Source organism: Coregonus lavaretus (genome assembly GCF_964263955.1).
Source record: "Coregonus lavaretus genome assembly, contig: HAP1_SCAFFOLD_358, whole genome shotgun sequence".
Classification (NCBI taxonomy): Eukaryota; Metazoa; Chordata; class Actinopteri; order Salmoniformes; family Salmonidae; genus Coregonus; species Coregonus lavaretus.
The window spans coordinates 90947-116551 of NW_028166433.1; the positions used below are offsets into that span (position 1 = coordinate 90947).

General features: G+C 45.1%; 1 pseudogene across 1 annotated transcript in view; it reads right to left on the reverse strand.

The window, feature by feature from the left end:
• Positions 1-14908: 14908 nt before the first annotated feature.
• The window catches only part of LOC311114714 (ephexin-1-like), a 44048-nt pseudogene continuing 33351 nt past the window's right edge, over positions 14909-25605 (reverse strand). The window contains exons 4-15 of the transcript in view: positions 25338-25432; positions 21961-22196; positions 21648-21808; positions 21282-21434; positions 20855-20984; positions 20614-20688; positions 18945-19034; positions 18512-18675; positions 18138-18296; positions 17921-18000; positions 17599-17703; positions 14909-17399 (exon numbers count right to left, since the gene is read on the reverse strand). The product of the transcript in view is annotated as an ephexin-1-like (transcript). The remainder of the gene's footprint in view (positions 17400-17598; positions 17704-17920; positions 18001-18137; positions 18297-18511; positions 18676-18944; positions 19035-20613; positions 20689-20854; positions 20985-21281; positions 21435-21647; positions 21809-21960; positions 22197-25337; positions 25433-25605) is intronic.

Sequence of the window (25605 nt, forward strand, 5' to 3'; positions counted from 1 at the left end):
TGAATTTTTCACATGTTTTTAAATATTATGGTGATTTTAGTATTTTGTGATGAATCAAAGGGGGGAAATGGAATGTGTTTCATTTTATATATAATTTTATATATAATTTTTAGTTGATATTGATGTTTTAATTTGAATGTGTTTTTTGCAAAAGATACTGTTTGGTCTTTTCTTTTCTTTTCCAGAAGCATATGGGGGAATGTGTAGAGGGGATTCAAATACTCAAACATGGACAATATGAAGGGACAATATGAAGGGACAATATGAAGGGACTGGAGGAAGTGGAACAAGGAAGGTGTGGAAAGGTTCAGATTCCATCATCGACGTTGCATTGGAAGTCGACACTGCTGAGGAGATGAAGTGTAGTGGACTACATTCCAGTGTCTGCAATGATATATAGACATATTTGCATGTGTAATACATAATTTGTGTCATATTCTTTCTGTATTAATTTTTGAAGAATTATATTAGCTGTTATTGGGTACATGTGGGGATCTCAGATGTTTTTGTTTATTTTGTGGATGCTTAGGGATATTGGGTCTAGGCAGGGATAGATAGAATCCACAGGAGGGTCCGATGGGTTGACCAGCCTGAATGTGGACAAATTTGATTGTATTTTGTTTGCTGAGGCTTTTATGTGTATTCAAATTGCATCATAGTTTAAAATGCATTGATAAAGATGTATGAATTGATCTGGAGTACTTAAGTGGTTGCCTGGGGCAGAGGGGCCGTGAGAGAATTTTACTGTCTTGATTGATTGATGGATATTTGGAAAGAAAGCTGCCAGACAGGTTTTTCGCTCTCACACTCCATAAAGATTTGTTCATATTTCATAGAAATGTATTTACACTCCATAGAAAAATGTGTTTTTGGTTTATTGTTAAAGATACTCAATAAGAGAAAAACATTTATTTGTCATAATCCTATTCTTTTTGTTTTCGAGACTTAGTTAGTCTCGAAGGGGGGAAATATGTGGTATCTGGACAGTTTATGACTTTGCTAATGGTTGCAAATGGTCTTAGAGGATGTTGCCTCAGCTTAAGGGAGCATCTGGAGAGTAGTTCTATAGGGGCACCCTAAAGCAGAGGAAGTCTGTTAGGTGGAGTCCTGGGATTGGTCTGTAGGGGGAAAACACCCATATTATGTTACATAGGGCATAGGATATAAATACCACGGTTAAAACAAAGGACGGGGAGAATAACATATTTAGAGTTTGGGTCAGGTTATTCTCCAGATGTCTGCAGATGTCTGTAAATCTACGCTGGAATCCTTTGATATAATAAACCTTTATAATCAAAGTACAGTGTAAGCGGACTCCTTGTTCTCACAGCATAATTAGCATCGTTTTCTCGACACTACGAGTATCCTTCAGGGGTTCTTCACATTGAAACTGTGGGGGAACCCCTATAAATTCTTTGAAAAAACTTTTAATGGATCCTCGAAGAACCTTCTGGGGTTAATTTTTGAACTATTATTAATACTAATACTCATAACAATAACAACAATAATGCAATATTTTAGTTGTCAGTGTTTATTATGATTTTAGTGGCAAAGCAGAATCAAAAAATCAAAATATGAGGTAAAATCCCAGCAGAGCCCCAAGTCCAATGGATATATCCTCTGGCGTGTTGATGTTAATGTGTTGATGTTCTCCGTATCCATAGCCAGAATGATTTTGCAGTGCATGGTGATCGAAAAGGTTTCCTATTTTATTCATCAGAGGTGTAGGGAGGGTGAAGTCTGTGAATCCAAAAAATAGTAATTATACAGATGATTAACAAAACATGCACATTACAGTATTCATACCTTGGTTTTTGTGGTAAATGTGAATGAAAAAAACTGTTTTGGTAATGGTTTTCATACACATACCTTGTCCATAATGTAGAGGCCTATGGGATATTCAATGAAGAGGTAAGGGAAGAGGATGGTAAGTGTGATCTGCATAACATACCAATACCAATTGACATACCTTTGTATGCCTCCTTGTCTGTATACCTACAGACACAAAAGAGGGCAGTTCAGTCATCTGCACCCAATACAGCTAGCCTTCAACATATTTTTTATAGCCTACATATTCTTACCTCTTTGTTGATTGATATCCATTGAATTTTGTAAATGTTCTGTTTGCACAAATATGAAAAGATAGATGGTATCATCATAAAACAATATCAATTTAGAACACACAAGGGACAAACCTTACCTTCAATTGAGACCTTAACATTTTTCAGTTAAGTGCCTGCACCTGCTGTCCTTTCAAATTAAAATCCAATGTTTCAGTTGGGCAGTTCCTGCAAGAACCCTCACCAACTAAGAAGGTTCCTCGATGAACCTCCTATGGGGTTCTTGGAATAACCTTTTGGGGGAAATTTTCAGTGCCAAGAACCTTAAGGTTCTTCGAAGAACTTTGAGGATCTTAGAAGAACCCTGGTTGAACCCCTAATTGTTAGTGTAAGGCGGTATGGTCCAGTACAGCTTACCGGCAAAATACATAGTGGGGGTATGCCATACCGGTAAAATGTCAGCATATCACAATTATTACAACATGCCCCAAAAAAAGATAGTCTATTACACCTTTATTTAACATTACTGCATGTCAGCTGCATGAAATATTAGCGAATTGCCTGGAAACCGGGTGGTATATGCTCCAAATTGCGTTGTGGTTTTAGGAGAACACATTTGTGGTGGCGGAGACGCTTCCGACAAGGCAGAGATGAGTGGCGGAGACCGAGGCGCGCGTGGACAACAGTTGATGCATCAATTCAGGCAACAAGTGTAGGCCTAATAACAATAGCAGAATGTCATTATAATACATGTACAGTAGGTGTTTTGTTAGAGTTTTCCCTTTCCATTCATCAAATTGCGGGTGCACAGTGCATTGTTGGGGTTTGGATGCTGACATTATTTTGTGAGTGGACGAATGTGCGTGGCTTTCCTACAGGAGCGCCTTTGTTAAATGATTGTTTGACAATCAGATGAAAACATCATGACTGGTTGTGTTTATGCCACATTAAAAGGCATTGGTGGCGTGTCCATAAGGCTAGGGGAAGCTTTCCCTAAAGTAAATTGAATTAAATTGCCAAAATTATATAGCCTAATTAGCTTATTCCTGTCTATGTAGAAATAAATAAAATCATTCAAAATAGGCTACTACACCAGAAAGCATGATTTGGCACAGAGGATCATTAGCTTATAAAAAAAGCTGTGGATTGTTTTAAATCACATAGCCTACAGTCGGAAGAGCCAGCAATTTGCGCAGCGCGTGCTGCAAATACCAAATATATGATTGTTGAGTTGTTACTGTCAGTGAAAAGCAGAGAGACCCAGCCAGGCATATAGCAATATTTAAAAATGCAATCGCGGAAAAACGGTTTGGAAAGCAAATGGCTATTGCTGTAAAGAGATGCAAATAAATATATTCCAATCATGTCTTTTAGTTATCAAAATTCAAACAGTAGGCTATCTTATTGGGCATCATATTGTATTTGTGTTAGATTAATTTGTATTTTAAGAATAATGACTAAAGGATTTCACCCCAAATACAGTATAAATGTATGAACGGTGTTAAGAGTTATAATGTAGTGTCAACCCACTAACAGAGGGGGAGGAGTTAGAAACTGCTGAGAAAGCATTCCAGGGTGAAGGGGACTGAGAAGCTGTGAAAAGGTGGGCGGAGCAAAGTGCCTTTGTGTGTCAAGGGATATAAAAGCTGTATGTATGTTTTTTGGCGCCAGAGCTCTCCATGAATAAAAATACAGATCATTCTTGCTGGTAGCGGACCTTTGTTTAATTCATGATTAAACCAGAGAATTTACACCCTCTGGGAATTATTCAGAGAATTAAGTTTGATTAATTAGAGATAGAAATTCTCATGACAATTTGTGGCGACCCTTTTCGGAGGCCTGTTATATGGATCAGACAACATTGTTTTTATTGATATGTTTGTCAATGTCAGTAGAGTAGGCTACCCTGTAATTGTTGTAGTATTTTAAAAAATGTGTTCGCGCACTTGTGTGTCCGTACCAGTAAGATATTAAATCTACTTTCACCCCTGGACAAAATGTCAGAATAAATTAAACAACACCTTTGTTTCATCAAAAAAACGGAGAGCAACATCTGTGTCACGCCCTGACTCTAGGACTCGTATTTGTTGATTCAGGGTGTGTTTTTCTGTGTCGTGTTGTGCTATGTTTATTGTCTATGGTTAGATCTAGTATGTATAGATCTATGTTGGCCTGTGTGGTTCCCAATCAGAGGCAGCTGTTGCTCGTTGTCTCTGATTGGGGACAATACTTAGGCAGCCTTTTGGCACCTGTTTGTTGTGGGATCTTGTTCCGTGTAAGGTATGTAGATTGTGTGCTACCTTGGACTTCACGTTTCGTTTGTTGTTTTGGTTGTGTGTTTATTCGTTAAATAAACATGAATGCATATCACGCTTGGCCTTGGTCCTTCTCGTTCGTCAACGACCGTGACAGAAGATCCCACAAAAATAGGACCAAGCAGCGTGTTCAGGAGCAAACGCTGGGAATTCAACGGGAGGTTACATTAGTTGATGTCCTCCTCGGTTGGGGGAGAATTACGGAGGAAGAGGCCGTCCGTTACCGGAGGGCGATGAATGAGGATGCCCAGGTAGGAGAGGAGAAACGGCGCCAACAGTGCCGACGACGGAGACCCGAGAGATAACCCCAAGAACATTTTGGGGGGGGCACATGGTGTGGACGACGAGGCAGCAGGAGGCAGCGACAAGGGTGGATCTGCAGGTTAGGAGAGGAGGCCACCAGGTTAAGGGAGCTATTGGTTCAGAGGGAGCAGGATTTATTTGGTCCTGTCCCTCGCACCAAGACAGTGGTGCGCGTCGCCAGCCCGGCCCGGCCTGTTCCTGCCCCTCGCACCAAACCAGTGGTGCGCGTCGCCAGCCCGGCCCGGCCTGTTCCTGTCCCTCGCACCAAACCAGTGGTGCGCGTCGCCAGCCCGGCCGGCCCGGCCTGTTCCTTGCACCAAACCAGTGGTGCGCGTCGCCAGCCCGGCCGGCCTGTTCCTGCCCCTCGCACCAAACCAGTGGTGCGCGTCGCCAGCCCGGCCCGGCCTGTTCCTGACCCTCGCACCAAGCCAGTGGTGCGCGTCGCCAGCCCGGCCCGGCCTGTTCCTGTCCCTCGCACCAAGCCAGTGGTGCGCGTCGCCAGCCCGGCCCGGCCTGTTCCTGCCCCTCGCACCAAACCAGTGGTGCCCGTCGCCAGCCCGGTCCGGCCTGTTCCTGTCCCCCGCACCAAGCCAGTGGTGCGCATCGCCAGCCCGGCCCGGCCTGTTCCTGCCCCTCGCACCAAGCCAGTGGTGCGCGTCGCCAGCCCGGCCCGGCCTGTTCCTGCCCCTCGCACCAAACCAGTGGTGCGCGTCGCCAGCCCGGTCCGGCCTGTTCCTGTCCCCCGCACCAAGCCAGTGGTGCGTGTCGTCAGCCCGGTCCGGCCCGTTTCTGCTCCCCGCACAAAGCCAGTGGTGCGTGTGTCCAGTCCGGCACGGCCCGTGTCTGGTGCACCGGTGCCTGGTCCGGCACCGGTCAGCTGCTCCACTCCGGAGCCAGAGCAATCCGCTCCACCGGGGTCCAGTCCAGCTCCGGTCAGCGGCTCCACTCCGGAGCCAGAGCAATCCGTTCCACCGGGGTCCGGTCCAGCTCCGGTCAGCTGCTCCACTCCGGAGCCAGAGCAATCCGCTCCACCGGTGCCTGATCCAGCTCCGGTCAGCGGCTCCACTCCGGAGCCAGAGCAGTTCGATCCACCGTCGTCGGGTCCAGCTCCAGTCAGCGGTTCCAGTCCAGACCCAGACGTCAGCCCCTCTCCAGGTTCGGGGTCTCCCACACCAGGGTCCAGACAGGGCTTGGTACGTCGTGGGAGGAAGGAGAGGGGAAGCAGCGCGCCGAGGTCCAGACCAGACCAGGGGCGCAACAGGGAGGTGGAGAGTAAGTGGTGGTCACGCCCGGAGCCGGATCCGCCTCCGAGGTGGAATGCCCACCCGGCCCCTATCCTGTTATGTTTATGTGGCGCGGTCGGAGTCCGCACCTTTGGGGGGGGGGGGGGGGGGGTACTGTCACGCCCTGACTCTAGGACTCGTATTTGTTGAGTCAGGGTGTGTATTTTCTGTGTTGTGTTGTGCTATGTTTATTGTCTATGGTTAGATCTAGTATGTATAGATCTATGTTGGCCTGTGTGGTTCCCAATCAGAGGCAGCTGTTGCTCGTTGTCTCTGATTGAGGACCATACTTAGGCAGCCTTTTGGCACCTGTTTGTTGTGGGATCTTGTTCCGTGTAAGGTATGTAGTTTGTGTGCTACCTTGGACTTTCGTTTGTTGTTTTGGTTGTGTGTTTATTCGTTAAATAAACATGAATGCATATCACGCTTGGCCTTGGTCCTTCTCGTTCGTCAACGACCGTGACAATCTGTCAGGTGGAGTTATTACAGCATGGTCAATCAAGTTAATGTTTCCGACATTTTAGGACTACTAAACAACTATTGCTTTAGAACACAGGAGAGTTACCGCACCATTTCAACTTCAACATTTCAACATCATCAAATCACCTATGCTTAGTCTAATACAGTGACAAATAAAATAATCCTAAAATAATTTAGTCCAATCACGGTAAGCTATACTGAACAAAAATATAAAGGCAACATGCAACAATTTCAAAGATTTTACTGAGTTACAGTTCATATAAGGAAATCAGTCATTTGAAATAAATTCATTAGGCCCTAATCTATGGATTTCACATGACTGGGCAGGGGTGCAGCCATGGGTGGGCCTTGGAGGGCATAGGCCATACCCACTTGGCAGCCAGGCCCACCCACTGGGGAGCCAGGCCCAGCCAATCAGAATGGGTTTTTCCCCACAAAAGGGCTTTATTACAGACAGAAATACTCCTCAGCACATTTATTTAACCAATTATCATGTATAATGACCACCTTAGCCGAGAGGCAAATATGTAGCCTACAGCAGAGATGAAATAAACAAAATACCAGATCCAAAATTCACTACATTCATAGTGGTTTGAATTAATAAAGATGATGACGATAATGATGATGACGATGATGATGAAGATAGTGGTCTGTGATAGTCTTCATAGTGTGTTGTTTGATGGCTGTCTCACCAGTCCTCTAATAGAGATGTCCAGACCTGCTTCTGTTGTTTTTGTTTGGCCAGAGCCTGCCTGTGGCACTCCAGCCTCTGTCAGGACCCTCGCTGCCTCATCCAGCTCCCAAAAACGACCACTGATCGCCTCCAGCCGCTGCTCCAACCTGGAAACAGAGCTACCTCAGAACTCTGATTCTAGAACTTCAGAGGAAAGACTCAGAACCTTAGATAGCAGTCAAGAGCGTTAGGCTGAAAGGTTGCTGGTTTGAATCACCGAGCCGACTAGGTAAACAATCTGTTGATGTGCCCTTGAGCAAGGCACTTAATCCTAATTGCATACTGTAAGTCGCTCTGGATAAGAGCGTCTGCTAAATGACAAAAATGTAAATATTATTTGGTAGCACTGTATGTTTAATACGATAACGAAATTTCTACTGTAAAGTACCATTTTTTTCTTTGGGATTCATTAAAACAGGCACCACTAGGCACGTTGTGGTACGCAGGGAGGTACCAGGTAATATGCTATATACCTCATAATTTCCCACAGACTCCATATCACCTTTTCAGGGTCCTGCAGAAGCCTTTTAAAGAGGTCCACTCTGAAGAGATCCTGACACTCCACCAGCTCTAACCGTCACACAAACTTCAGACAACGTTCAAACAACCTTCAGAAAACATTTACACGACTTTCAGACAATGTTTAGACAACCTTCAGATAATGTTTACACAACCTTCAGACAACATTCACACAAACTTCAGTCAACGTTCACATAACCTTCAGTCAACACTCTCAAAGGAACCGCTGTAGCTCTCTATTAAAACACACACTCCCACACATGCACTCTATGCACTCTGCTATGCTTCCACAGACACAAATACAAACAGTAAACACTGTTAGCTGTTGTGAGATCAGTGAGTGAGCGAGGGGCTATTTTAAACAGTGGCTAAGATAGAAAGCAAATGGCTTCTCTGGTATCAGTGCAGGTCCGTGGATAATACTAGAGCACTCACTGCAATGGTTGAGGGATAGTGCACATTGTATCTCTTCTATCCACTTTCTCAGTACAGTGCACAGTGTATGATTATGGACTTGATATGAATGCACTCTGATTGCTTTTATTCACAGTGGTCGGCTGGCTGATGTGGCTCCTGTAATCAGTGGAGTAAAATTGTCCATAGTTCGGTTTTACCACCACAGTGGTTGCTGCACACAACATGGGGTGATACGGTTGGCCTCAATTTGGACAAAACTAGAACCTCTAACTGTAGATGATGTGAGTCATGGCATCTAATCTAAACATCTGTTCATTCTAATGTGTAGGGGAGGCCTACTATATGCAGTAGTAGAGCCTATGGTTGGTAATCTACTAATCAGATGCATTTACATTATCTGGACAGCAGGGGAAGTAGTGTTTCATCAACATTATCAGTAGATAGCATATATTGAAAGTAATGCTCAATTGTTCAGATAGTATGTTAAAAGGTCTAATGTTTGTTAAACATAAATATAGGTAAATCCCCATTGAATTACAAGTCTTTATCTCTCAAAGCTTACAGTATAATATACAATATGTTTTACTGTCACATACACCAGATAGGTGCAATGAAATGTGTTTCGGTTAAGTGCCTTGCTCAGGGGAGCGTCGACAGATTTTTCGATTACTGGCCCAACTCTCTAACCGCTAGGCCAGCCTTTCTCAAAACATGTTGTGCCTGGGACCAGCAAGGAATGGCGTTCTTCTTCTGGGTAACGCTTTGGTAAAAAATTATTGACAACTGCTTTTTCATAATAAAAAGACAAATTATATTTAATTTATTTTTACTTTACACTAAATTAATGAATTATGTATTTACTTGGCTTCCTTCATGGTTTCTCTGTCAATCAGTCTGCCTGTCAGTCTGTCAGTCAGTCTGTCAGTCTGTCTGTCTGTCTGTCTGTCTGTCTGTCTGTCTGTCTGTCTGTCTGTCTGTCTGTGTTGTACTTATGGGCAGTGTCTCTCTCTGCGCTTTCATCATGGGCTGTATTCAAAGGTCTGTCTGTCTGTCTGTCTGTCTGTCTGTCTGTCTGTCGTACTCATCGGCTGTCTGTTTCTCTATGCTTTCTTCATGGGCTGTATTCAAGGGCTGTCTGTCTGTCTGTCTGTCTCTTGTACTCATCGGCTGTCTGTCTCTCTATGCTTTCTTCATGGGCTGTCTTCAGGGTCTGTCTGTATGGGCTGTCTTCAGGGTCTGTCTGTCTATAAATGACAAAACAATATAATTGAGTCATCATACACAATCACATTACCTGTGTTGTCAATAAAAACAATGTAACAACTGAATCTTTATAAACAAATAACAATATTTTATTATATCGATATATACATTATTAAAAAAATAGAATAGTACAAGATGAAAAACTGAAATATCACATAAGTATTCAGACCCTTTACTCAGTACTTTGTTGAAGCACCTTTGGCAGCGATTACAGTCTCACATCTCTTGGGTAAGATACTACAAGCTTGGCACACCTGTATTTGGGGAGTTTCTCCCATTCTTCTCTGCAGATCCTCTCAAGCTCTGTCAGGTTGGATTGGGAGCGTCGCTGCACAGCTATTTTCAGGTCTCTCCAGAGATGTTCGATCGAGTTCAAGTCCGGGCCCCAGTCTAAGGTCCTGAGCACTCTGGAGCAGGTTTCCATCAAGGATCTCTCTGTACTTTGCTCCGTTCATCTTTCCCTCGATCCTGACCAGTCTTCCAGTCCCTGCTGCTGAAAAACATCCCCACAGCATGATGCTACCACCACCATACTTCACCGTAGGGATGGTGCCAGGTTTCCTCCAGACTTGACGCTTGGCATTCAGGCCAAAGAGTTCAATCTTGCTTTCATCAGACCAGAAAATCTTGTTTCTCATGGTCTGAGAGTCCTTTAGGTGCCTTTTGGCAAACTCCAAGTGGGCTGTCATGTGCCTTTTACTGAGGAGTGGCTTCCGTCCGGCCACTCTACCATAAAGGCCTGATTGATGGAGTGCTGCAGAGATTCTGGCAGTCCTTCTGGAAGGTTCTCCCATCTCCACAGAGGAACTCTGGAGCTCTGTCAGAGTGACAATCGGGTTCTTGGTCACCTCCCTGACCAAGGCCCTTCTCCCCCGATTGCTCAGTTTGGCCGGGCGGCCAGCTCTAAGAAGAGTCTTGGTGGCTCAAAACTTTTTCCATTTAAGAATGATGGAGGCCACCGTGTTCTTGGGGACCTTCAATGCTGCAGACATTTTTTGGTACCCTTCTCCAGATCTGTGCCTCCACATAATCCTGTCTCGGAGCACAACGGCCAAATCCTTCAACCTCATGGCTTGGTTTTTGCTCAGACATGCACTGTCAACTGTGGGACCTTATATAGACAGGTTTGTGCCTTTCCAAATCATGTCCAATCAATTGAATTTACCACAGGAGGACTCCAATCAAGTTGTAGAAACATCTCAAGGATGATCAATGGAAACAGGATGCACCTGAGCTCAATTTCGAGTCTCAGCAAAGGGTCTGAATACTTATATAAATAAGGTATTTCTGTTTTTAGGTTATATAAATTGGCAAGCAAATCAAAAAACCTGTTTTCACTATGTGATTATGGGGTATTGTGTGTAGATTGATGAGGATTTTTATTTATTTAATCAATTTTAGAATAAGGCTGTAACATAACAAAATGTGGAGAAAGGGAAGGGGTCTGAATACTTTCCGAATGCACTGTATGTGTAGCAAATATATTAAAGAAGCGGGGCATTTGAAAATGTCAGTCGTCTCATCTAATTGGATTGCAAACCAATTTGATGCGCGGGCTCTGTCTAAAACCTGTGGTTCAATATCATCTGCCATATCCTGGATTCTACGCGTGACAGTGTTATTTTAAAGTGGGATTTCACTGACCTTTGTAGCAGCAGTTGGGACTAAAACTTATCAGCAAGCATCCACGACTGGGGGCATGACCACTTTTTCAACTATAGTGAAAGGAGCCTGGCATTTGGAAATGTTATGAGAGAGTATGAAGCCTTCAGTAAAATGTAGTTGTCTGTGAAATTATTGTGCAGCATTTCTGTTTGGTCGGTCATCTCATCTCTTTTTCGTACGGTTTATACTTGAGATGGTTTTGCTTTGTTTCTAAATGTTTGCGCATTTTCGATGGCTTCATAGCATAGTTGCTGAGGCAAGACTGACAGACCGGTTTTGGTGGGCAGCTGTCATTTGAAACAAATCCCGGGAGAGAGAGAGCGCACGCATGTAGAATACGCAGCAGGGCTACACTAGCAGTGGTGATTTTAGCACGTAAACCTTGGTGGGGCAAACTCAAAAACATTTTAGATGCATGCCAGCAAAGCCACTACACTACACAACACAACACTAAACAATACATTCATTGCACTATAATGGTGACAAACGGTGCCCACAAACTGTTAGGGCCTACATAAAGCTGTCCCAACAGCAGAGCTTTCTTTTCAGCACCATAATAATAATATAATATGCCATTTAGCAGACGCTTTTATCCAAAGCAACTTACAGTCATGTGCGCATACATTTTTACATATGGGTGGTCCCGGGGATCGAACCCACTACCCTGGTGTTGCAAGCGCCATGCTCTACCAATTGAGCTACAGAGGACCATAGAGTGAGTCCTTACCACCGCTACACCTGGCTATCAGCGGAGCCTTGTCTGGCAGCAAAACAGTTAATTCAGCCTAATTTACTGCCTTTAAAAAAAACATAGCTGATATGGCTGACTTGCTTAAACAAATGTGGTTTCTACTGACAATTGAAATGTACAAACTATGGCATAAGGGAACGATGAGCAGAGAAGAGGCAATCTGTAATTTTGATTAAGACATTAATGAGCGAGCTAAGATGGACAAAGTCAATATAACTATTTGTTCAGCACTTTTGAAATCTACAGTGACAGAATTCAGAACATGGGCCATCTTACAGTATTCTCCCTGTACACCAAGTCAGAACCATACGATAAATAAAAGGGGCATAAAAGCTGATATTACAATATTCGATGATGACAATTCTCTAAAACAGGCTATAGGCTACATGTGCACCACCAAGTCAGAACAGTAGGCTAAGTTATGAGTGGGAAAGGGACCAAATTATTAGGGTGAGGCACATGGGCTGCTAACAGCTTACTACACAACATACACTTAGTATTACTTTCTTAGCTAAGGTATACATATCTCCCTGGCATATTACATCATTTATGCAGCAGCATACAATATATTTTTGGACTCACCGTTGTGCTGTGCTCCCTTGAACAGGAAGGTGGTGCAGCGGTCCTTCTTATGGGCAAATCTTGTCATGGAACTTTATCATCAAAGTCTGGCATTCTTAGGATTTATGGTGCTTTCAAGACAACTGGGAACTCTGGAAAAAAGCAGGTCGAATCATGACGTCAGTGATCTTCAGGTCGGAGCCCTAGAAAGAGGCCAGAGTTCCCGACTTGGAATTCCCAGTTGGATGACTGTTCAAAAAGTATTTTCCTAGTCGGAGCTCATTTTCCCCAAGTTCCCAGTTTTCTTGAACTAACTGAAGTCTGAGATTTCCTAGTTCTCAGTTTCCAGTTGTTTTCATCATGTTGACTTGACAACATGGGGTATGTATTCAACCTTTTCTGGCCCATGGTGTTGCATGAATGTTTATCCTTTTAAGTTTGGAAAAGAGACCCTTAAACCCAGACTTGGACCAAAACACCCTCTCCACCGAATAGCAGGCAGGGGAAGCAATATACTAATTGCTTTGCAATGCTTGCAGTTAGCCACTGATTCCTTCCAAACCACTCATTGTTGAATTTGCGACTTCCAACATGTTGTGTAATGTCTATGTCCAATGGCCGATGAGCACCGATATGTTTTCTCTATAATTTCTCTTCATATGACAAGGATTGAAAAGGATTTGCCAGTAGATTGTCGACGTGATTCATGATGATGACTGCTTGTCTAGCTTGCTAGCTAAGACTTTGAATGTATGATGTTGACATGATCAGTCCAATCAAACCTACGGTAGATATAACGTGATTTGACATCGTTTTATCTGTGGCCAATGACCTTGAGTCTTCTTGGATGGGCACTTCTAATGTACATCTATGGCAGCACCCAAGGGAGCTTGAACTTTCTAGCGCTCCCTGTAGATTTTGCGGTGACGTAGTGTCCCCATGAGTGACAGAACACTGAGCCAATCACGGCGCAACTAGAGAAGATTACCAACCACTACGCTCTGTATTTTCTGCTGGCTGCCCCTCCACCACAGAAAGCACTAAATTAGGCTGAAACACCTGCATTTTGGAGCTGCCTTACTCAAGAAAGCAAAAAAGAGACCATGTTTGTATGCGGCTTTATTAACTCAACGATTTTATTTTATTTTATTTTACAGTGTTTACAAACTGATATGTGATACATATTAATGTCAAAATAACATGCAAAACAGCCTAAAAATATATATGACAGGTCGCCAATGTATACTAGTGTGTGTGTTTAGTGTAGCTATACTTCGTCATGGCAACACAATTTTGTTTCATGCAGCCTAGGTTCAAAATATATCCCATCTTAAACCTGTACTGCAGCATGCATGTAGCATATGTAGTTCAGCGCATTGCGCAAGTAGGCCTACCTCAAGTAGGCCTATTTATACAAGACAAATATGCTGCGGATCAGCAAGCATTCCTCCACGGACCGGCGCCGGTCCACGGACCGGGTTTGACTGACTGCGATAGGCTACCTGCCACCCTGTTATATAAATAGTAATGCTCAATTGTTCACGTACTATGTTAAAAGATGGTCTAATGTTTGTCTAATGTTTTGTAAACATGAATATTGTGTCAGCAAGACAAGGTTCTGATTCACCACCTGATAACCTTTATGCAGGTTAAATCACATCTCCACATTACCAGGAATTCATTCAGCGATAAACCTTAATCAGTGTACAACATGTGGGCTAAATACCAGTCAAACCAGTTATCAACAGAATAAACAAATCATGTCAATTTAAATTTCAGATGTAGTTTTTATTAGCAAAAAAGTATTTCTTACATAATGAAATTACACAATTATTCAGTAATTATTTACTTACATATTGAACATTCAAGGCTTACAATATACACACACTCATGATACTCACAAAGAAACACAAATGTTTTGTCACTCGCATGCCATTCCAGTGCTGTCGTTGTGCTGGCACATTCTGTGCAGATGCTTCAGGACCAGGGGTCTGTGGAGGGTTTTTGGCGTTGGACAAGTTGTGCAGGATTTCCCCACTGTGTGTGTGTGTGTGTGTACGTATGTCAGCGTGCATGTGTAAGTGGCGTATCAGTATTGGCAAGGGAACTGACCCCCAGAACACATGTCCACTGATTCTGTAGTGCTCGTCTTCTCCAGTCAATTACCTCCAGCCCAATACTGAGCACTCTGTCATGTGATTGTTCTATTTACTGGACAGAATCATGAAACATTCACGGCTAATTTCCATTCAATGCAAGTGGGCAGTTTTTAAAACTTGCTTCTTGTATGGTTTCAATAGAGGAGTTGCTCTTTACAAAAGGGTGGATGGTCAAGCCATTGTTCTGGGAGACTTAAATCTCTAGCAAAGAAGCACTTAAAAAAATTAAAGAACAAAATACACCCATGCAGTTGAGGCAAGGTTACGATACATTCACATGCTACCATCCCCTTGAAAACAGTTTATGTTTCTTCTCCCATCACATGCATAGCTCCTGTTCCACCTGAGCCTTGTTTTACAGTTAGACTGTTAGTGCTGAATCATTCCTGTCACGCCCTGGCTCTGGGGACTCTTAAAAGTTGAGCCAGGGTGTGTAGTGTCTATGTTGTAGTTTCTATGTTTTTGTTCTAGTTCGTGTTTTCTATGTTGGCCAGGGTGGTTCCCAATCAGAGGCAGCTGATTCTCGTTGTCTCTGAATGGGAACAATACTTAGGCAGCCTGTTGGCACTAGTTAATTGTGGGATCTTGTTCTGTATAGGTTTGTGTTGGTGAACCTTTAGACTTCACGTATCGTTTTGTTGTTTTGTTATTGTGTAAAGTACTCATTAAAAGATGTACGCCTATCACGCTGCGCCTTGGTCCGGTTCCTATAACGATCGTGACAGAAGATCCCACCAAAATAGGACCAAGCAGCGTGTTCAGGAGCAAACGCCGGTATGGAACAGGAGGTTACTCTGGTAGATGTCCTCCTTGGTTGGGGGAGAATCACAGAGGAGGAGGCCGTCCGCTACCGGAGGGCGATGAGGGAGGATGCCCAGGCAGGAGAGGAGAAGCGGCGCCAACCGGGCCGTCGTCGGACAGGCGAGAGGCAACCCCAAGTAATTTTTTTTGGGGGGGCACACGGCATGGACGACGGGGCTGCTGGAGGGAGCTACAGGGCGAGTTTGCGGACTAGGAGAGGAGGCCACCAGGTTACGGGGGCCATTGGTCATGAGGGGGAAGGAGAGTGTAGAGGCACGGCGAGAGGTACTGGGGTGTGTTACCAGTCCGGTCCGGCCCGTTCCTGATCCCCGCACAAGGCCAGTGGTGTGTGTTCCCAGTACGGTCCGGCCTGTTCCTGTCCCTCGCACCAAGCCTGTGGTGCCCGTCGCCAGCCTGATCCGGCCTGTTCCTGCTCCCCGCACCAAGCCAGTGGTGCGCGTCGCCAGCCCGGTCCGGCCTGTTCCTGCTCCCCGCACCAAGCCAATGGTGCGCGTCGTCAGCCCGGTCCGGCCCGTTCCTGCTCCCCGCACCAAGCCAGTGGTGCGCGTCGCCAGCCCGGTCCGGCCTGTTCCTGCTCCCCGCACCAAGCCAGTGGTGCGCGTCGTCAGTCCGGCACAGCCTGTGCCTGCTCCACACCGGAGCCTGAGCAATCCGCTCCACCGGTGTCCAGTCCAGCTCCGGCCAGCAGGGCCAGACCAGACCAGGGGCGCTACGGGGGGGTAGCGAGAGAGTGGTGGTCACGCCCGGAGCCGGATCCGCCTCCGAGGCGGAATGCCCACCCGGCCCTTCCCCTGTTGGGTTTGGTTGGCGCGGTCACAGTCCGCGCCTTTGGGGGGGGGGCGGTACTGTCACGCCCTGGCTCTGGGGACTCTTATATGTTGAGCCAGGGTGTGGATTTTCTATGTGTGATTTTCTATGTTGTGTTCTAGTTCGTGTTTTCTATGTTGGCCAGGGTGGTTCCCAATCAGAGGCAGCTGATTCTCGTTGTCTCTGATTGGGAACCATACTTAGGCAGCCTGTTGGCACTAGTTATTTGTGGGATCTTGTTCTGTATAGGTTTGTGTTGGTGAACCTTTAGACTTCACGTATCGTTTTGTTGTTTTGTTATGGTGTCAAGTACTCATTAAAAGATGTACGCCTATCCCGCTGCGCCTTGGTCTGCCTCTTACAACGATCGTGACAATTCCACTGGAGGTATTGTAAGACATGCAGTGTGTTGGAGTTATGGAAGAAGCGCTCTGATCGTAGAACACATCGGGAGAGCCTGGGACCCTAAACCCTGGAGCCTGGGACCTTAAACACTGGAGCCTGGGAACCTAAACCCTGGAGCCTGGGACCCTAAACCCTGGAACCTGGAGCCTGGGACCCTAAACCCTGGAACCTGGAGTCTGGGAACCTAAACCCTGGAGCCTGGGACCCTAAACCCTGGAGCCTGGAGCCTGGGACCCTAAACCCTGGAGCCTGGGACCCTAAACCCTAAACCCTGGAGCCTGGGACCCTAAACCCTAAACCCTGGAGTCTGGGACCCTAAACCCTGGAGCCTGGAACCCTAAACCCTGGAGCCTGGAGCCTGGGACCCTAAACCCTGGAGCCTGGGACCCTAAACCCTGCAGCCTGGGACCCTAAACCCTGGCACACCAAAACCACCTGAGAAAGGGAAACAGTTAACTGGAAATAATGTCATTGCATAATGTCACTTTCCTCCATTGCAATCCCATGCTCAAATCCCATGATCTCTGTCATTTGATCCATGTGGTCCAGTAAAGGTTGCTGCCAGGGGGTTCCAACCAATCACTTTCAGGGTGGAATATCATGTGCTTCACTGCTCCTCCTCTAACTGGTCAGTCCAGGTACTGAAGAAATGTGAGACTTTGGGTGTTTTGGGGTTGCGTCTGCCCCCCCTGGAGCCCAGCCTGGCCCCTGAGGAAGCGCCCCCTCCCTGGGCCAGGTGGATCCTCTGACTCCCTGAGGTTCTGGGCCCGCACTTCCTGGTTTTGGATCTCTTCTACCACCCGACAGGGAAACCAGCCCCTCTCTCCATCATGGAGCATCTCACCCATCATCCAGCCTGAGGGGGTGATAGAGGGGAGAAAGAGAGTGAGAGCGAGAGGGGAGGGGAGAGAGAGAAAGAGAGGGAAGAGTGGAAGAGGAGTGTAGATAAAGAAAGAGAGGGAGTAAAGGGAGAGATATTAAATAACAGGCAGCCTGGTAAATCTACAGTAGAGCTAGTAATAAGATCTCCCAGGAGATATGTTGTCTGGTCTCACCATCGTCTGTCGTCTCCAGGATGTTCAGCACGTCAGCCATCTCAATAGACAGCTCATCTGGCTCCTGAGACGAGTATGACTGAATACACTGGACCTGGGGAAAGGCTGACCACACACACACACACACGCAAACACACACACACACACACACACACACACACACACACACACACACACACACACACACACACACACACACACACACAGTGGCACATTAATAACATACTGTATATACCACCTGTTATTTGGTACCTAAGAGTTCAGCTGTGAGTAGTGGATGTCATCTCTGAGTCGGTGTGTGTCATCTTTGTGTACGTCTCACCTGGTCGGTGGGCGATGGTAGACATGAATCGCGTGCGGCGGTTTGGCGTGAGAGCACAGATCCAGCGCAGCTTATCACTCCTGGCAGCAGCACACAAGCACACATGGGAGATTGTTTATAACGGATCAATGACATACAGAGAAGTAGTGTACAGAGTACTCTAGGTGCCGAGGGGGCTTGAGGCTCATATATAATACTGTTAGTTGTAGTCACTCACATGCTGGAGGTCTTGAGCATGTAGTTGACAGGCCTCTCCTCCTGGTTCTCCAGGAGTTTCAGGTTGAACACGTTGGCCAGCATCTGACCATGGTCTTCCAGGTCCTCAGTCCTCAGCATGGCCCGCGTGCACGAGTCCAGCACCTGGAACTTCTCACCACTGACGGAGACACGCACACACAGACACACACATTCACAAAGCCTCCTGTGAGCAAAGGGCAGTTTGGCAGGTAGTAGACTTCAAAACTGCCTGTATACAAAATAATGTGTTGTGAGGGGGAGCAATAGAAAGTCCCAAACTGAAAGTGGGTGTACACATCATTGGGACCCCCAATGACCACTAGCTGTCTCTGTGTGATGATGTCATGTGCTGACCTGGAGCTGCGCTTGGTGATGAGCAGCAGGTTGTTGAAGAGGAACAGGTAGACAGGGTGGTGGAGCTTCTTGCTCCGCATGGTCCTAGTGCTCTTGGGCCCGGCCATCTGCTGCACCTCACCCTTCTTCAGCAGCCAGCGGGAGTGGGAGATCACCGGCACCGACTGGAGGGAGAGGGTCACAGGTCACAAGGTCAGAGTTCAACTCAGGGTTATTATAGATCATGGAGATGTCTTTATTTACATCAGATTTGTTGTTGTTGTTGAAATGCCAACATTTCAGTCTATCGATCTCCTTAAAGGATTCAAACAGGCAATGACCCTAACTGAGATAGATAACCTTTGATCAAGTCTGTTTGTGCCAGTCTGGCAGTGTCACTGTTTGACTATACAGAATATAGACATGTTGTCACATGACTGGCGGCTGCAGGTACCTTAGACTTGAACTCCAGTGTTTTCTCAATGCTGATGAGTTCCTCTGTACGACTCATCTTCCTCACACCCTCGTTGCACTCCTTCACAATCTGACATGCGCACAAACAAACCATTATATAAGGAACACATCCCAACACTCCCTTGGAATTGTATATAGGCAGTTAAAGACATGCTCCGGAACTTTGGCGACTAGTAAGTATTTTTTAAACCTCCCGCTTTGGGCTGGATGTGTCAATGTGTAGTTTATGTAAGGGATAATCAACGACGTAAAAGGTGTGTTCCACGATGCGCTAGCGGAGTGGAACTGACATTCCACAGATCTGCATTCTTTTCCAGAGAACGCATAACGCCTCATTGATTATCCCTTTTATACCATGGCTATAATTTAGCACATTTGCCAGTAGAAATGTGTTCATTTGCCACAAAAAATGTGTTCAACATCCACTGAAGTAGCTAGCAAGTTTACTAGATAGCTACAGTAGTTGCCGTGGTAACCAAACAAACAGACTTGCTAGTTTAGCTAACCAAACCATCAGTCTTAGCTTGCTATTCAAAAGCAGCTCAAACAAAACATGTAAAAATGAACTATAGCCATTGAATTATACCGTGCAAATATACCATGCGTTATAGGGAAATAATGCACACTCTAGAATGACCTTCAAGCCAATCAGAAAGGAGTATTCAACAATGCCATGGTATAATCAAGCAATAATGCCAAAGAAGCCGGTGTTTGGAGGATATATTGGCACGGGTGTTGTTAGGCCCGAGACGAAGTCGAGTGGCTCATGAGCTCCACTTTCAGAACTACTGGCAAAAAATTATATAAAAGTACCGGAGAATCTCTTTAACAAACATTACTGGGAGGCAAAGAATATATGCAAATTGTGAGTCCAAAGGAATGGCTGCTAAACCTGTTTCAGAGAGCAAACTAAATGTTTATGTAGAGGCTATACTTGATGCTCCAATTAAAACTACATTCCTTTGTTTGTGGCGACGACAATTAACCTCATCATGACAATCATAATTCAATACACAGAGAGTTGTGGCAACACTAAGTCTTCCCAACATGATGATGGCGATGATTGTTTTTGATGCAACACTCAACACCATGACATGCCATAATCACCACCCGCACTACTTCCTCTAACACGCCCCAGGCCAGTACTGAACCAAATCCAGCACCCTGTCATCTCGCCCAGACTGGTTTAGTACTGTAAACTGGTTTGGTACTGTAAACTGGTTTAGTACTGTAAACTGGTTTAGTACTGTAAACTGGTTTAATACTGTAAACTGGTTTGATACTGTAAACTGGTTTAGTACTATAAACTGGTTTAGTACTGTAAACTGGTTTGGTACTGTAAACTGGTTTAGTACTGTAAACTGGTTTGATACTGTAAACTAGTTTAGTACTGTAAACTGGTTTGGTACTGTAAACTGGTTTGGTACTGTAAACTGGTTTAATACTGTAAACTGGTTTGATACTGTAAACTGGTTTAGTACTATAAACTGGTTTAGTACTGTAAACTGGTTTGGTACTGTAAACTGGTTTAGTACTGTAAACTGTTTTGATACTGTAAACTAGTTTAGTACTGTAAACTGGTTTGGTACTGTTACTGTACCTGCGTCAGTAATGGACCCAAGAAAAGTCAGCACCCCTCCCTACCGTACCTGCTCCAGCTGCTGGTGAGCCTTGATGGCATTGGCCTCCCTCTCAGAATTCTCCTCTGCCTTCTTCAGAATGTTCTGCAAGCAAACACAGCATCAAAAGCTCAACACAAAAAAAAAAAATACTGAATACTGATACTGCAATATGTTAGCACACAGTAAAGCATTATCACAACCATTATTCGCTTTTCAGCAACGCCATGCTTCCCCATCTTGTTTCAGCCCACTCTCTTGCTCCACTTACCTGGACCAACATTTTGAGTCTTGTGATCCTCTGGAAGGGGAGGATGAGGAAGGAGGTGAAGGAGAGGCCTCGGACACGCGGCTGGTTCTCCAGCTGAGCCATGGCCTCGCGGAATGACTGGTTTCCCTGGCTGGACAAAACACAGGCATGTTCAAACCACCACAAAGACAGCCAACACAAAACACAGGCATGTTCAAACCACCCCAAAGACAGCCAACACAAAACACAGGCATGTTCAAACCACCACATGACTTTCCATTGTGCAGAAAGTCATACCATACCAACCACAACACCATCCATATTGTCCTACTGCACAGAGAGGTTACACCACATATCCTACTACTGTAGACATTAGTTGGAGGGGTACCAACAGAGATGTTAAACCACATATCCTACTACTATAGACATTAGTTGGAGGGGTACCCACAGAATGCGTCGGTAGTTCTTCTCCTGGTACACCTGGTTGATGACATAGGTGATAAAGACGTGAAAGTGCTTGACGGCGTGGTGGTGGACGATGTCACACACCTCTGAGATCTGGAGGGACTGTTCGATACGGTTCTCCAGGTCCATCAGGAACCTAAGGAAGGATGTATAGTATGACATCACTAGCAGGGGACAGGTGAATAAAGGTCACTATACAACTATTACAGTATGATAAGAAATGAAAGATTAATAAGGACTTGTTAACCTTTTACTTTCAGAAAGCTTAACAGCAGTTTAGTGGGGTCAGTAATCACACGTTGCAGAGAGAATGAGGGGCTGATTAGTCACACACACACGCTTCTCTTACCTCTCGCTGGCCTTCATCACCTCCTTGATGTTGGAGAACAGGAAGTGCATGTCTGATTGGCTGAGTGTGTTGACCAGCACAGGGTTCTTCAGGAAGTGGGTCTCCAGCACCTCCAGACTCTTGTAGTAGGATGCCTCTGAGGTCACCAGCTCAAACATGGCCTAGAGAAGAGAGAGAGGACACAGGTCATGTAAGGCTCTCACTTCCCATTCACCATCCAGTAAGACCTCTCTGACTTTTCACCCTCCAGTATAACCTTTGACCTCTCTCTCTCTCTGCCCTTCCTTCTACTGTATGACCTTTGACCTCTCACCTCTTGTATGATGACCTCTCTCTGCGATAGCTGGGTGAGCAGGCCACTCTGCTGCACGACCTCCAGGTTCTGCCACAGACTCAGAGAGCGAGAGTTGTTCCTCAGCTGCAGCTGCAGGGCCGGTGGGGATGTCACCCCTAACCCCGCGCTGACCCCCAAGGTCAACCCATCCTGCTGCCGTCGCTGCTCGATCTCCTGCTGCTTGGATGTGTCCCGGTACTCCTGGTAGAGGAAGGCTGGAGGGACAAAAAGGGACAAAACAGAAAGAACAAAGGACAGAAGCAAGACAACATGAGTCTGAGGACACAGGCATGTTTGGTTTGATAACAATCATATATTATTAGGGTTATTTAGCAGAACTTTAGTCCGAAGCCACATCATACAGAATATGTGGCCCATGGGCGAATCAAACTTATAACTCACAACCACACTTTGGTGTCTTTACACTGACCCCTGTGACCCAGAACTAAAACGTTCCCTTCATATTTGTGTGACATCGTGGAGTTGTAACTACATGAGTTATTGTGTACAGTCAATTTGGAAAGAATGGATCTCATCTCCTTTGAAATAATTTATCTAATTTCCTTTGAAAGAATGTATCTAATCTCCTTTGAAATAATTTATCTCATCTCTTTTGAAATAATTTATCTAATTTCCTTCGAAAGAATGGATCTCATCTCCTTTGAAAGAATAGATCTCATCTCCTTTGAAAGAATAGATCTCATCTCCTTTGAAAGAATGGATCTCACGTTCTTTGAAAGAATGGATCCCAGCTCTTTTGAAAGAATGGATCTCATCTCCTTTGAAAGAATGGATCTCATCTCCTTTGAAATAATGGATCTCATCTCCTTTGCGTGTTGGCAGGCCGCCAGTGGCTGACTGACTTCACATTTCTCTTTAAGTCCTCTCCTTTCTTTCTCTTTACTTCTCCCTCAGCCAGTTTCAGGTGAAAGAGGGCTGGACACTTGCACATTGATAAGCAGGGTGGTTAGTTGCGGAGGAGAACATTGGCACTGTGTGTGTGTGTGTGTGTGTGTGTGTGTGTGTGTGTGTGTGCATGCATGCATGCATTGTTGGCATGCATGTTTATGTTCTGTCTTCTCACGCTACATAGAGGTTAAGGTGATGTTGAACAGCAGGAAACAGTTGCATAAGCCCCCTCAGTCAGATTAAAATGCTCACCTACTGTAGGTGGGCGTCTGGTATTGACACTTATATAAGAGAGGGAGAGAGAGGGTGAGATTGAGAGAGGAGAAAGAGAGAGGCATGCTTGAACCAACATGTTGACAAGAAGCACTTTCTCCAGAGTTATTCCATTCATGCATCCATTCAAAGGACATCCATTTATTTACATCCACAGAACAGGTGTGACCCTGCTCTGAACACCACTATCTTAACTCATCTATACCCATTACGGTAAGTACAGAAAACAAAGCCCTGAACACACTAAACTCAGCCTTCAACCTTGACGGATGCACGGTGAAGTTGTAAGTGATAGATGGATTCAACTTAAGGGAAATCTTGTTCTTTTTAAGGCAATATCATAGGATATGTTGTTGTTAACAGCAGTGTGTGTGTGTGTGTGTGTGTGTGCATGCGTGTGTTTGTGTGTACCACTACCTGCGCATGTGTACAGTGGCTTGCAAAAGTATTCACCCCCCTTGGCATTTTTCCTATTTTGTTGCCTTACAACCTGGAATAAAAAAATTGATTTTTTGGGGGGGTTTGTATCATTTGATTTACACAACATCCCTACCACTTCGAAGATGCAAAATATTTGTTTTTGTGTAACAAACAAGAAATAAGACAAATAAACAGAAAACTTGAGCGTGCATAATTATTCCCCCCCCCCCCCCAAAGTCAATACTTTGCAGAGCCACCTTTTCCAGCAATTACAGCTGCAAGTTTCTTGGGGTATGTCTCTATAAGCTTGGCACCTCTAGCCACTGGGATTTTTAAGGCAAAACTGCTCCAGCTCCTTCAAGTTGGATGGGTTCCGCTGGTGTACAGCAATCTTTAAGTCATACCACACATTCTCAATTGGATTGAGGTCTGGGCTTTGACTAGCCATTCCAAGACATTTAATGTTTCCCCTTAAACCACTTGAGTGTTGCTTTAGCAGTATGCTTAGGGTCATTGTCCTGCTGGAAGGTGAACGTCCGTCCCAGTCTCAAATCTCTGGAAGACTGAAACAGGTTTCCTCAAGAATTTCCCTGTATTTAGCGCCATCCAGCATTCCTTCAATTCTGACCAGTTTCCCAGTCCCTGCCGATGAAAAACATCCCCACAGCATGATGCTGCCACCACCATGCTTCACTGTGGGGATGGTGTTCTCGGGGTGATGAGAGGTGTTGGGTTTGCGCCAGACATAGCGTTTTCCTTGATGGTCAAAATGCTCAATTTTAGTCTTATCTGACCAGAGTACCTTCTTCCATATGTTTGGGGAGTCTCCCACATGCCTTTTGGCGAACACCAAACGTGTTTGCTTATTTTTTTCTTCAAGCAATGGCTTTTTTCTGGCCACTCTTCTGTAAAGCCCAGCTATGTGAAGTGTACGGCTTAAAGTGGTCCTATGGACAGATACTCCAATCTCTGCTGTGGAGCTTTGCAGCTCCTTCAGGGTTATCTTTGGTCTCTTTGTTGCCTCTCTGATTAATGCCCTTCTTGCCTGGTCTGTGAGTTTTGGTGGGCGGCCCTCTCTTGGCAGGTTTGTTGTGGTGCCATATTCTTTCCATTTTTTTATAATAGATTTAATGGTGCTCCGTGGGATGTTCAAAGTTTCTGATATTTTTTATAACCCAACCCTGATCTGTACTTCTCCACAACTTTGTCCCTGACCTGTTTGGAGAGCTCCTTGGTCTTTATGGTGCCGCTTGCTTGGTGGTGCCCCTTGCTTAGTGGTGTGGTAGACTCTGGGGCCTTTCAGAACAGGTGTATATAAACTGAGATCATGTGACACTTAGATTGCACACAGGTGGACTTTATTTAACTAATTATGTGACTTCTGGAGGTAATTGGTTGCACCAGATCTTATTTAGGCGCTTCATAGCAAAGGGGGTGAATACACATGCACGCACCACTTTTCCGTTATTAATTTGTTATGATTTTTTGAAACAAGTTATTTTTTTCATTTCACTTCACCAATTTGGACTATTTTGTGTATGTCCATTACATGAAATCCAAATAAAAATCGGAAAAACAAAATCGGAAAAACGCCAAGGGGGGTGAATACATTTGCAAGGCACTGTAGGTGGTGGAACAGAGAAGATCATTATGTTAGAGCAGCAGCAGCTCTGGAGGCTGAACTGTGGGTGGAATACATATGTTACCTCCACCTTGCATGGAATGGACAGTTCTACTGGCTACATTTTTCTCACCAATGTTCTTGACAATGTTGAGACTGTTGCAGATGGATTCTACTTTCAATGGTGTTGAGCCCTTTCTTTCCCCGTTGCTCACCAACCTGAGTAGAGAAAGAGAGAATGAGAGAAAGAAAGAGATAAAAAATAAAGATGAGAGATGAGATGCCTTGACGTCAATGACAAAGCACTATTCATCCTATAATTTACAACATTTCGAGGACACTCATTGGATCATCTGGAGGTCTATGAGAGTCAGATTGAGAGCACTTCATTTCACATTATC